Below are 10,504 nucleotides of genomic sequence, written 5' to 3' on the forward strand. Positions count from 1 at the left end.
ATGTGATGGCCTAAGTCCTTAATTAAGTTGTGGACGTTCAAGGAAAAGGGAGGTGGGTGGATGAATCAAAAGGAAAGAAAAAAGGAAAGGTCACATTTGTTAGGGTTTGGCTGGTGATGTGGGCTGCGAAAGAATTCACAACTAAAAGAAGAGATGCAGAGAGGAAGTTTATTTTATTTTCCAAGGGAGGAAAGGGCCAAGTGTTGCTAGTCAGTACAGGACAGGAAAGAAATGGTGGCTTGCTCTTTTAAGCAGTGGCTGTTGCTAAGCAATAAGGAAGAGAGGAGGATTCTGTTGAAGTTGAGCAGGTACCAGGGTTGTCTTAAAAAGTTACAGTTTGTTTGCTTTCCTGGGGAGACAGTCTGGCAGATGTCCCAGGGAGGTATCATCAGTATTTCTCCCAAGCCTGTATAACAAGCTTAGAACAAGTTATGAAGCGTTCAAGAGAAGTTTGTTTGAAGGAGGTGGGGGAAAGGAACTTTCTGCTTACTAGTGACTCCCTGGTGCAAATTATCCCTGAGTTGAAGAAACAGCCTGGAGGAGGGCAAGGCAAGAATGTAGTCTTGAAAGTAGCTTATCTTGTCCCACAGTATGAACAGAGGAGCTGTTTGAATGAGAGGAGCCAACGGGTTGGGGTTTAATTACCAAGTGCTTCTCATAGGTTATGGAAGGTCACAGCAAAGAAAAAGAGGCCTTTTTCCTGCCCTTACAACATTAAAGAAATAAAACCACATTAAAGAAATGAAGTTTCTGTGCTGTTACAATTTCCCTTTTGTTTGGAGTATTCCTTAATTTTGAGGGAGGAAGCGTGATGACCACTTTTTCTACATCCTGCTGAAAATAGAAGATACTGGGGATGAGAGGAACAAAGCCTTTTAACCTGTAGTTGAAAATGTTCCTGGGTCCCAGGTGCAGGGTCTTGGGTTTTTATTAACATTAAGCTGCTAGTATTAGCTGCCCTAAGACAGTAATTGGGGAGACAACAGCCTTCAACTACAAAACCTAGTGCACATAAGAGAAAAATTATCATTGTTGTTACCTAATGACCAGGAAGCAAAGATAGCCATTGGGTAAATACATCCAAGTAAAATGTGTTATTTACCTTCTGTACGGCACTGTTCTTAAGATCTAACAGATTTGAGATATTAGCATTGTTATCTGAGATACAAGTACAGCATTCTTATTAATTAATGTGTTATCAAACTAAAGGGTCCATTTACCTGCATGCATTGAAGTTCAATATGACACAAAACAGGATTTTGGAGCCAAGAAAGTAAGGGTTTATTTTTAGGAAATGGCCCATGCTCTAAGACACAAGGGAGCTGATGCTCAAAGACCTGACTGCCACTGTCTTCCAAAGATTGGGTTATATAAAGGAAAATTCATTAATCATGGTGACTGAGTGAGTTAGAGTGGTGTTCCTGATCATGGTCTCTACTGATTGGTCATCTCTAGGGTACGAGACAGTGAGATAGTTGATCATTGCATATGGTACTGATGTGAGCCATGGAGTTGCTTCATCTTGTTTCACCACTTTTCTGGGCCTGGAGCTGAAACACAACTCTGTCTCCATGGCCAGCTGACCTGAAGCTTTGTTTCTAAGATTAGTTGAAGCTAATCAGAACCTCATTGTCTTGAGGGCTTAATGATTAGTAGAGAGGACATCCAAGGGAAAAGAACACAGGTGAATGAATCAGTGTTCTGGATGAGACCAGTTTAAATCAAAAGGAAGACAAAAAGAAAAAGAAAAGGTCATATTTAAAAAGCAAATAAGCCCCAGCTGGTTTGGTTCAGTGGTCAGAGTGTCGGCCCACGCACTGAAGGGTTCTGGGTTCTGGGTTCAATTCCAGTCAATGGCGTGTATCTCAGTTGCAGGCTTGATGCTCGGTTGGGGCACATGCAGGAGGCAACCAATCAATGTGTCTCTCTCACATGGATGTTTCTCTCTCTCTGTCTCTCCCCCTCCCTTCCGCTTTCTCTAGAAAACCAATGCTAAAAGTATCCTCGGGTGAAGATTAACAAAAAAACAAACAAACAAAATTCCTAGGTGGTTACAAAGGCACAAATTTTCTCTTGGGCAGCTGTTAAAATGTCAAGGACCATGTGATTTTGGGGAACCACCTTCCGCATCTGTGCTGTGTCCTGATTAAAGATAAATATGTTTGTCTGGAGTCACTGAGTGCAGTAGCAGTAAATTTTGCTAAGGCTTAGAATTCTCATTTGGCAGAGATCCCGGCATATTGGGGAAAGAGAATAGAGACTGTCCATTTCCACCAGGCCATGCTCCTGGGCCATGTAGATCTGAGAGCTGGTAAGTTATGGGGTTTCTCTGGAAGAGTCTTATAGATTTTCCCAGGGAGAGATGGAAATCCTAATGTACAATGGCCAGTCCATCCATAAGGGAGATAAAGCCATAGGTTAGATCCACAAATCCGTATTCCCTTTTTTGGTGCTGCGTATGCTCCAGAAAAGAAAGATCTATTTTCTCTCCAGGTCCACTCAGTGTGTAGGACCTTATGTATATACTGACAAGTATTCAGAGAGATCCGTTCTGCTTATTGAGGACCAAGGTCAGATTAGTTTGTTCTATGCAGAAAGGGGCCATAATGTTTAAAAGCTCATGTTCTGCTCAGAGCCACCCCAGGCCCAGATGTGATAGCTGAGAAGAATGATGGAGGCATTGGTTTGTTTCTGGGTTAGGTAAAAAATATGTTCCTTGGTCTTTTTATAGTCAAAAGGGTGCACTTCAGAATCAGGAGGGAGCAAGATATCCCAACTTAGCTGTAGCGTCTTGGCCAACCCAGTGTTCCCAGGCTGAAAGGGTATATGACCCAGGACATTCCTACTGCCCGGGGTGGGGGAGCAATCTGCAGACCAAGCGGTTTGATTGGTATTTATTTGAGCACAACTAGCAGCCCAGGACAGGAAGGTGTTACCTGTAACAAATGGGGTTTGGAAAAAGAGAATTAAAAATTAAAAGGTAAGCAATTATGGAGATTTCCAGTTAGGTGAGTCTTTCACTCTGATGGAGTTCAGTTGGTGTCTTGTTCCTTCCGAAGGGTAGCCTGCAGTTTGAAATGGGCTCACAGCGACAAGGGGATGGTGGAGAAGCAATCTTTATGGTCATAGGAGCAGAGTCTGGGGCAGGCTTCATGGGAAAATAATTAATCCAATGCTTGATTACTTCTAGTTTGACATAAATCTGATAAAAGCCTCCCAGACTAGGTTGAAGTTTGATCTTCAGAATGTTTGTTTTTTCACGTTTTTAAGAGTACCCAGTCACCAGGGTTTGGTGTAGCAAAACATCTGTGGGGCATTTCATTCTGTTGGAAGCAAAGTTATGAAGTAGTCAGTGTCAGACCCCGAGATTATACATACCTTGTAGTGTCTAATGCTTTAACTTCTAGGTCATTGTTAGATTTAAGATTTTTGTTAAGACATTTCATAAGGTCTTAATTGAATCCAGCTTCTAGGGGCTACTCTAATCCTAAGCAGGGCAATAAGTTATATTTTGCCCATCTTAAGTTAGTTTCTTGGCAGATCTTGGCAATTGTCCTTTTCAGAGTATGATTTATTTTTTCTGTTTTTCTGGTGGATTGGGGTCTCCCCAAGATATAAAGTTTCTATTTTACTCCTAAGAGATGAGAAACTTCTTGGGTCACTCTAGTGATAATTGGTTACTCACCAGATGTATGTCCTCTACTATTTGGCTTATAACTTGCAAGTCCTGAACAAATTAATACTCACTGGTATCTGGTTTCTGTTCCAGGAAAATGGGAGTACTGCATGGAGAGTGGCAGAGACGAATAAGCTGATATTCTAGATATGCCATTACTAAGGGCTAAATTCCTTTCTTCACTTATTCTTTTAGATATTGATTCAAATGAGAGATAATGACCTTTTCCTCTAGATGGATGTGCATTGGGACAGCTGTCTTGACTTATCTTGGCCTGCCTTGGGCCCAAACCTTCAAAGTTATTGCCCTCAAGATAACATCTGAGATTTTCTTAAGGATGGTCTTGTTCCCAGAGCTTAATAGGCCACCTGTAAGGCATAGGCTTTTTCTGGAAAAAATTTAATGTCTATTCAGCCAAGGGCAAAAATATCCTTCCATTCAATTTGGTCAGTAAATCTCATCCCAGGAGCAGAATGGGACCCCCTGGGCACATATAAGAAGCTATGTTTTAGGTAAGTTTTCCCCATTTTGAAGTCCAAAGGCTGGAGGAACAGCTTTTGTTGGGGCTTCTCTGATACCCCCATTATTAGCATCCTTTCCTGTGATAGTTTTATTAATCTTGTATTTAATACAGAGTAAGTGGCTCCTGTGTTGACTAAGAAGTTAATAAATTGGTTTTCCACTTCTAGGGTGACCTGGAATTCCATGTGGTTGATGTTGAAAGAGTCATTAATTTATGACGGATCCCCTGGATCTTATCATTCCTGGACACTGTCTGCAATCTGGAGTATTTGTAGCACATTTTGGTTGAATTTTGAGTGTCCTGGACCCTGACTCAGAATTGGGCAATTCTTTTTCCAATGTCCTTCCTGTTTGCAATAGGCACACTGATTTGGGCCTAGTTTGGGGCATCCTCTAGAGGTGAACACTTTAGGTTGGGGGTCAGGTCTTACCCTGTTTGTCATCTTTTCATGGATCAACAGTCACAAATCAAGCAATGGTATCTACCATATTAACAGGTTAAAAAAGAAAGATGATATAATTATATCAACTGACATAGAGGAATTTTGACCACATCCAACACCCGTTTTTGACAAAAACTCTTATCAAGTTAAGAATCGAGGGGAATTATCTCAATTTGATAAAGAGCTTATACCAAAGACCTATAGGTAGTTTCATCCTTAGTGGTAAAAGACTGAATGCTTACCCCTTAAGAAAAGGAACAAAGCAAGGATGTCTGCTCTCTCCACCCCTATTTAACAGGGCAACGAGAGTTCTAGCCGCTGCAATAAGACAAGACAAGACAAGACAAGACAAGACAAGAAAATACATGTAGATTATAATGGAAGAAAGAAAATTGTCCCTATTTATGTGGATGACATAATTGTTTTTGTAGAAAGACTTAAGATATCTACAATAAAGAAATCCTCCTAAAACTTGTAAGTAAATTAAGCATGGCCACAACATGCTATATCAACACATAAAAATCAATCACATTTCTATATACTAAGAGTGAACCTGAGGTAACAAAGATTAAGAACACAGTATCATTTATAATTTCTCCAAAGAAAATGAAATACTTAGGTACACACTTAACAAAACATGTATAAGATTTGTATGCTGAAATTACAGAATGTTAATGAAATAAATGAAAAAAAGACTTAAAGAAATTGAAAGACATTGTGTTTATGGATTGGAAGACTCAACATAGTTAAGATATCAATTCTCCTTAAATTGATCTATAGGTTTAACGCAGTTCCTATAAAATTCCAGCAAGATTTTTTGTCGACAAGGACAAACTTATTCTAAAATTGATATAGAAATAAACAGGCCTTAAAATAACTAATATAATCTTGACAAAGAAGAATAAAGAGAAAGGGAACACTCTACCCAATATTAAGGTTTATTATATAGCTACATTAATCAGGACAGCATAGTATTGGTGGAGCAATAGACAGATAGATCATTGGAACAGAATATAAAACCCAGAAATTGAACCACAAAAATATGTTCAACTGACTTTTGATAAATGTGCAAATGCATCAATGAGGCTTTTGTACAGATTGGTCTGGAGCAATTGGATATCTATAAGCAAAAATCAAACCTTTACCTAAACCATACCTTATACAAAACTAACTAAAAATAGATCATGGACTTCAGTATAAAACATAAAACTATAAAACATTTAGAATAAAAAAATATAGAAAAATGTAAAAGTTTCTGATAAAGCAGACTTGAACCAATTGAAAATGACACTGTTTTTGAACAGGGAGACTCAAGATCATTAAGATATAGTTTTCTGTAAATTAATTTATTCATGCAATAAGATCCCAATAAAATAATATCATAGTTTGGTTTGCTTCTCTCTGTGTGTGTTAACCTAAAAATAAAAAGTCAAAATGAGAAATAAGCATTTATTTGAGATCAAAGAAATTGCAATTTTAGCAGCACAGATTCAGGCATAAACCCAAATAGTGTTCAAATGACAGGGTTAAGGCAAGGAATTTTTATGAGAAAAATAATTACATAAAAATAAAAAAGAATTTCTATTGTTATTTTAAAGATGAGTTACTATTTAGCTCTACATTATCGGTTGCTAATTCTATGTTCAGATTGAGTCCATAACCATCAATCCTTGTGGTCAGGGTGTCTGTTGTTCTACTGGCTTTACAAACAATTGTTTAGAAAACAGTGTTGGTTTGGCCTAATCCAAAATTTGTTTTGTCCAGTGCAAACATTCCATGTGTCAGGGTGCAAGACATACAAGGCAGTTTCTCTGGTATAGTGACTCCAACTCAATTTTAAAATGGCTCCACTTATGTCAACATTTACATGTATAATTGTATTGAGCATGTGTATGTTGAGAGGGGGGTGTAAATTAAATAAGCTGCTTCTAAAATTTATATGAAAAATTCAAACAAGCAAAATACCCCCCAAAATATGAAAGAAAGTAATGGCAGTTAACTAGCTCTATTAGACAATAAACTGTTTAAAAAAAACACCACACCAGGACTATTAATGTTGTTGACACATGGAATAAATATATAAATGCAACAAAGTAAAATTTCTAGTTTCCACATTATTTTAGAAGACTTTCATTAGTTCCAGGGAAGGGTAAAGCCTAAAGAATCCAGAATAAAAAGCAGTCAATTGAATTTTTACAATATTTTTTAAACTCATAATGAAAACATTTGCCCTAAAAGCTGAAATATTTTTTTAACTTTAGTAAATTTTTCTACAGAGGAAAGTTTCTTTTAGTTTGTAAAGAATGACTTTAAATATCAAAAGCCTAATACGAAAGTGTTTTGCATAATTACATGTACAATATAATGTAAAATATAGAGTTTGAAGAGTTTAGGTTTTTCTGCCAAAATAAATAAATACATAAATAAAGGCATGAGTGTTGTGGAGAAACAACAGTACAGATAGTTGGATGCAGAAGGCCTCCCAGCCAGCTACTGCTGTAAGAAAGGAGGGAGGAATCTGGTAAAAGCAGGAGGGGTATGTCTCTCAGTTCCCAGAGGAGCCTCATAAAAGGCCTAAGTCCTGGTGGAGCAAAAATAGGTAAGCGAGGCATCTGGGTGTCTGGCTGGGTGGGTCACGGTCGCTGAGCCACCTGCATTCTCTCCAGTGCAGAGTCACCGGTGCAGCTGAATGTACAGGTGACCTCAGGAAGGAGCTGAAAGAGGGTGAGTGCACTTAGAGTAGTCACATGGAAGATGCAGTGCAGAGAGCCCATTCATTAAATAACCTGACAAGACCAGAGTAATCTCAGTGGATGCTAACAAAGATGGCACAGGGTCATGTATCTCCACAGGTTCAACATGGGCAGGAGGGAGTGACCAAGGATCAGGTTCCTCTTCCTTCATGCTAAAAACACTAGAGCCTTGACCAGAACTTGATTCACCCCCAGGATAATGGGAGGTAATAGGAAGGAGCAGGATCTTCAGTTTCATTGTGTTTATGAATAAAATGAATTAACCACTAAAGTGCATAAATTTACGTGAAACAGACTGGGTGACTTTTTCTGCATCAGGCAGACTGGGAACTCAGAATTACAAAGTTCTGCAGAATTTTTTAAAATGCAGAATTTTTTAAAATGCAGATTTTTATGTGCCTACACACATAGCCTATACAATTTGTAATCACTTTAGACATTTTATTTGACATTTCTGTATTTCAAAAAAATTTACAATGAGAATACAGTATACTCAAGTATTTCTATATTTTTACAAATAGCTCGGTATAATAACTTTGATTTTCTCAATTATTACAACTTTTAATCATTAGAGTTTTATCCAACATCTATTTTGTTTCACAAATTGAGTCTGAAGTTCACCCTGATTCTATTTTTTATATTTTTGAAGTGAGGGACAGTAAATAATATTTTGTTATCACATTTCTAACTCAGTTGATTTTATTTAATGGAAGTTTTCATGTTCAAATTCTTTACTATTGATTTTTTGGGGCTTTCAAGAGTAATGAAATTACTTAATTTATCAGAAGGGTATTATGCTGACTCTTTTTCATAGTTTCATTTAATTCTCTTTTCTTACCTTTGTTACTTGGCTTCCAAAGGACACGGGAGGACCCAATCTGAGGAAACTTTTAAAAATGATTTTTGGCTTCTCCTGACTCTTCCCTTTCCTTCTGCCTTTTCCTACTCTCCTATCACTGGAAACACCAGTTTGGAACTGCTTCTAATTTTTTTTCTTGGCCAATTTCATAGTATTCTTCCAGCAGTCTGCTCCTTGGGCCACTTGTCTCCTCTTCCTCTGAGCCTGTTGTTTATTCTGTCCATGAGGGAGACGTTTCTTTTAGTCCCACAAGGCCTTTGTCACATGGCTTATCTTTAGCCAGCAGAAGCCAAGATTCAGACCAAGTCATGGGAGCTGTATTCACACAGCCAGAGTTTCATGGCTCTCATAGGTGGTTAGGAGTCCTCTCCACTAACTCCCCTTCTCCCCACTCCCATCCCCTAATTCCCTTTCCTTTGGAATTCACACGTGACAGGATTCTTGCAGTGGGTTGCTTGAAAATATTCTCTCTAGAAGGTTTTTAGTTCATTCCAAACCCATTTCCTAAAACATATCTATATTTTTGCTTTGCTAATCTTATTAAAACACAAGGCAATTAGATTTCTGCACAGTATCCTTTCTAGTAACCACTTGTTCAAACATCTGACTTATGATAAAAGAAGATTCAGTGAGGTTGCAAATTTAATGTGACTTGTATTTCAGCAAAGTGGACCAGTCACTTTAAATTTAAATTTCAGATAAGCACAAGATGACACTCTGACCTTGTAATCATCTCCTGGAATAGGGTCTATAGTGTTTGTTTTCAGATCTGTATTTTGTTAACAAAGAAGTTGAGGAAGTGAGAATTAATTATTGGAGGCTACCCCAGCTTTACTTTTGCCCTGGCCCTGATTATGATGTATGAGATTTCACTAATCACTTGAAAACCTGGCTTTGTAACTTTACTTAAAGCTTTCATTTGGAAGACATGAATGCCTATTTGGGCAGGAATTTCATCTAAGGAAAGGGATTTCCTCTCCACCACTCTTTACAGAGCATCCTGCACTTCTTTGTTTCTCAGACTATACACAACAGGGGTCAGAAAAGGTGTTATGACAGTATAGGTCACGGAGGTTAACTGATCCTGATCTTGGGTATTCTCAGACTTGGGCTCCATGTAGGCAATGGAGGGACAGCAATAGTGAGGTGTGACATGCAGGTAGCAAAGGTCTTCCAGTTTCCCTCTGAGGCAATCTTGAAAATGGTGGAAATAACGAGGACATAGGGGATAAAGTGGAAGGTGGCAGCAACTGTGATGGCCAACAGGCTGATAGTCAAGGTCAGGATATCAATGATGATTGGGATAGCACAGGCGAAATCCAGCACAGTTCAGACACCACAGAAGAAATTCTCAATCAATGTATTGCAAAGGGACAGTCTGAAAATGGCCACAGCCTGAACCAATGAGAGCAGCAACCCTGCGGCACAGACTGAGGACACCATCATGGCATAGACCCTCCAATTCATGATGACTGAGTAACGAAGTGTGTTGCAGATGGCCACATAACGATTATACCCCATTACTGCTAGCAGGAGGCAATCAGTGATAGCAAAACCAAGGATAAAAAAAAGCTGAGCCCCATAGCCCTCCAGGGAGATGGATTGGTTCAGGCCTATGAGACTGGAAAACACGTGTGGAATAATGACCAGGGAGTGGAAAGTCTCTGATGTGGAGAGGACACTTAGGAAGAAGTGCATGGAAGTTGGAGGTGATGGTCAACACAAGTAGTAGTCACAATAATGACATTGCCAACCAGAGTTAAGATGTACAGGGCAAGAAACATCACAAGGAGTTGATGTTCTTGGAAGTTGGAGAAACCTTGGAAAACAAACACTCTTACTTCTGTACGGTTGACTGTCTTCATTGAGGATCTCAGGGCTGAAACATAAAAAGATCAACACCACCTCTTGGCACCAGAGACTGCCCTGACCTATGATGAGCACACTGCCCAGAGCAAAGATTCCATACCACAAAGACCCAGTTCAAAACTTCATGAATCAACTGCCTTTTCAAGGGATGTGGAGGACTAGGTCCTAGAACTTGAAGTAAAGATACAGAAAGTTTGAGCAATATTATTTAAAAGTTTGATGTAAATCATTATTTTTAAATATGCCTGGGTCATTAAAAGAAACATGACCACCTATGTATGGTTTATGAAGTTGGTCTCAAAAATTTCTTAAAACTAGATTTTCTTAAAATGTAGACCACATTCTCAGGCCACAGTGTGATTAAGTTAGAAATCGTCATAAA

General features: G+C 38.7%; 1 pseudogene across 1 annotated transcript; it reads right to left on the reverse strand.

Moving 5' to 3' along the window:
• Positions 1–9,241: 9,241 nt before the first annotated feature.
• Positions 9,242–10,118, reverse strand: LOC308548818 (olfactory receptor 10J1-like; annotated as a pseudogene). The gene has a single exon. The product of its transcript is annotated as an olfactory receptor 10J1-like (transcript).
• Positions 10,119–10,504: the final 386 nt, after the last annotated feature.

Source organism: Miniopterus schreibersii (assembly GCF_964146895.1).
Source record: "Miniopterus schreibersii genome assembly, chromosome: 19".
In the NCBI taxonomy this organism is placed as follows: Eukaryota; Metazoa; Chordata; class Mammalia; order Chiroptera; family Miniopteridae; genus Miniopterus; species Miniopterus schreibersii.